This window comes from Mus pahari, chromosome 3 (genome assembly GCF_900095145.1).
Source record: "Mus pahari chromosome 3, PAHARI_EIJ_v1.1, whole genome shotgun sequence".
NCBI lineage: Eukaryota > Metazoa > Chordata > Mammalia > Rodentia > Muridae > Mus > Mus pahari.
This window is the reverse complement of record NC_034592.1, coordinates 125,273,191-125,276,924: the sequence shown is the minus strand read 5'-3', so window position 1 is coordinate 125,276,924 and position 3,734 is coordinate 125,273,191. Positions and strand designations below refer to the sequence as shown.

Sequence of the window (3,734 nt, the reverse complement as noted above, 5' to 3'; positions counted from 1 at the left end):
TGATCTGGTGGGGGGACTGTGTCCTGAGGTGCTGATCTGAGGGGAACTGATAATTTAGCTGTGTTCCTGAAACATTTCTCTACACAATGGGTGTCTGTGTTTCTCACAGATAGTTAAAACTATGAAGCCTGCAGTTGATGATAAGCTCAATGTGCTGGTGTATTACCTAGGAATGCTGAATAAATCTCTATTTCCAACTAGAGTACACATTAGAATTCTTCTGTCCCTTAAGCCTGGTGACAAATCGCTTATAGAAATGCCATGTGCCAGTTTTTAAAAGTAATTGAGTCATCTGTGATACACAAAATGTAAAATGTAAAGTTTATAAAAGTCTTTTTTCTTTAGTATAGAACTTCTATTTTATACTAATTTCTAGATTAGAAGTAAGAGATTTGCAAAATATGAAAGATATGGGGGCAAATTTAAGGATCCACTTTCTACCTTACAGCAGAGATACTTCCACCCCTCAGTATCTTAGATAATTTCCCCCAGCTAACATGGAGCAAGCCAAAAGATATAGACACAGGGACAGAGATAGAAGGGCCTGGGGGAAAGCAGGGGACTCGGTGTCTGAACAATTTAGAGAGAAACACTGTCTTCAGAAGCTCACTAGGTTTGCCTTGGCCAAATACGTAATGCACGTTGTTTCTTGAAAATTCACATAGCATATTATGACTGTGAGACCTTTAATAATGTTGAGACTGATTTATTTTTTACTTTATGTGAATGTATGGTTTTCCCATTTTTATGTCTGTTTACCACATGCATGAGATGCCTGCAGAGGCCACTGCATCCCCTAGATTTGGAGTTCCAGGCTTGCTGGCTGCTCATGGCTGCTGGGAATCGAACTCCAGGCCTCTAGAAGGGCAGCCAGTGCTCTTAACTGCTGAGCCATCTCTCCAGCCCCAGGAGATCTTTTCATTTCCAAATCATGGGATCTAGACTCTTGTTTATTAACTTCTTTGTCAGAGATGGGAATGGAAGTGGTTGTGGTAGAAACAAGACCTACTACTACTGAACAGAATGCGGTTCTTAGAAACTATAGGAGGGGAAGAAGAAAACAGGTCAAGGCAAGAAAGAGGATGCGATGATGGAAACTGAAGAGGTAAACTCTGTAAGGTCTAGCCCATGATTGCACTCCCAGGGATGCTTGCAAATCACACCCCCACTTCCCTCTTTTTTCCTGGTTGATTACATCATCTCAGGGGAAAAGCTGGGCTAGAACTGACATAAGCTCATCCAGACTTGTCCTCTCTCCCTCGGTGCAAAAATCTCCATAATTTATTGCAGAATTATCCTGTTAGAAGATGAGGACTTCTCGCTCTAGACCCCAGTAAGCTGACACATAATCCAGGTCACTACATGATACGTGGTACCATCTTCAAAATCAGAATCATTCTAAAGTCACTTGGCATGAAAGGATACTAGGAGCGGACCAGGGATTTTCTTTGCTTCTCATACTATTCAGGTTGATGTCCTTGTCTATGCAAGACTAAAAGGGGGGAGAGAGACTCTTAGACTCTGTCAGTGGTTAACTGTAATGTGCAGGAGAAACCAAGAACACTTTTGGACATAACATGCTCCCACACACGTTGTGTGTTCTCTTCCCACCTGCTGGCCTTGCCATTCTCTCTGGTTACACTTGGCGTCTACAACTGCGCTTAGCAGTCCCTACTCTCCCTGTGCCCCCAGGTATAGAGAGAGGGGAGGTAAGACTGAAGCTACAAGTGAGTCTCTTTGTTTTTCTCCCGTAGAAACCCTGAGACAATCACCACCTAAGTCAATCCTGCCATGACTAGTTATGCTGGGCTTGTTTTGGTTTGTTTCATGCAGCCTTAATGACTTCCTCCCCATAAAAGATACCATTTTAAAGTAAAACTTCAGAGGAAGTTCCCACAATGTGAGAGCATCCTAAGGTATGTGTGTGTGTGTGTGTGTGTGTGTGTGTGGAGTGGGGTGCATATACCCAACAGATACTCCACCGTACCACAAAGACCCTTGCTCAACATTTTTATAGCAGCTTTGTTTGTAATAGTCAGACACTAGAAACAGCCAAAATGTTCCTCAACTGAGAAAATGTAGTACATTTGTACAATGGTGTATTTACTCAGCTATTAATAACATGACATCATGAAATTTCAAGGCCAGTGGATGGAACTAAAAAAGATCATCCTGAGTGAGACTCAGAAAGACAAACATGTTATGTACTCATTGAAAAATGGATATTGTCCGGAAGGCGGAGCTCCAACCCCATTTCCTTTCTCTGGGCTGGTTCTGGCCCAGCTGCACCTGCGTGTGGCCCTGGCGCCCCGGCTCCCTGCAGCTCCGAGGCAGCAGCATGGGTGGCTCGAGGGACGTGGGTTGGGTGGCAGCAGGGCTGGTCCTGGGCGCCTGCGCCTGCTACTGTATCTACCGGCTGACTCGGGGACCACGGCGAGGCAGTCGCCTACTGCACCCTTCGCAGTCCGCAGGAGACCTCACCGATGGCTCCTATGATGATACCTTAAATGCAGAACAGCATGAGAAACTTCTGTACCTGCTGGAGTCAACCGACGATCCTATAATTACTGAAAAAGCCTTGGTTACCTTGGGAAATAATGCAGCCTTTTCCACTAACCAGGCCGTTATTCGTGAGTTGGGTGGTATCCCAATTGTTGGAAACAAAATCAACTCCGTGAACCAAAGTATTAAAGAGAAAGCTTTAAATGCACTGAATAACCTGAGTGTGAATGTTGAAAATCAAACTAAGATAATGATATACGTCCAAGTCTGTGAGGACGTCTTTGCTGATCCCCTGAACTCTGAGGTGCAGCTGGCTGGACTGAGGCTGCTGACAAACATGATGGTCACCAACGACTACCAGCACCTGCTCAGCAGCTCTGTCGCGGGCCTGTTCCACCTGCTGCTTATGGGAAATGGAAGCACCCAAGTTCAGGTTCTGAAGCTGCTTTTGAATTTGTCTGAGAACCCAGCTATGACAGAAGGACTACTGAGTGTCCAAGTGGACTCTTCATTCCTTTCCCTTTATGACGGCCAAGTAGCAAATGAGATTCTTCTTCGGGCTCTTAACTGTTTCAGAATATAAACAATTGCCTCAAAGTGGAAGGCCGGTTAGCTCATCAGCTTCCCTTTGCTAAAGGATCATTGTTTTTTTTTTCTGTTATACGGAGAAGAATGTGCTCAGAAAATGAAAGCTTTAGCCTGTCATCATGATGTGGATGTGAAAGAGAAGGCTTTAGCAATAAAGCCGAAATTCTGATTGGTTGCTCCTATTTTTATAAAAGCATCAAACAGTAATGCAGTCTTAAGTCAGCACACAGGAACGTTTACCTGCCCTTAAAAGGGTTCTTTCAGCTGATGGAGTTAAACAATGGAAGCGAGTGTGCGCGGCTCTAATCCAACGCGGCGTTCAGACTTTTCGATTTTGGAGTGGTTCAGATTGGGGGTTTGGGGATTGAGAAGAGTCTGGAACCTTCAGAGGTTGTGGATCACTTGTGGGGCAAACGTCTAGTTGTGATCGTGGATGGACTGGCCATGCTCCTCAGGATTCTTTTGAAGGATTCTAGTGCTAGTGAATGGATATGAGGGGTGTACTGAAGACGCTTACTGAGGTATTTAATGGTTTTCTGACATGAACGGAGTGGCCTTTCTCTGTACGATCCTGACTCCTGGGAGTGGTTTGCAGTTGCTCAGGAGACAGCGTTAGGTGCCGAGTTGAAGAGGATTACTGCCAC

At 44.8% G+C, this 3,734-nt stretch overlaps 1 pseudogene; it reads left to right on the top strand.

Moving 5' to 3' along the window:
* Positions 1-2,338: 2,338 nt before the first annotated feature.
* LOC110319378 lies at positions 2,339-3,270 on the top strand (annotated as a pseudogene).
* The last annotated feature ends 464 nt before the right edge of the window (positions 3,271-3,734 follow it).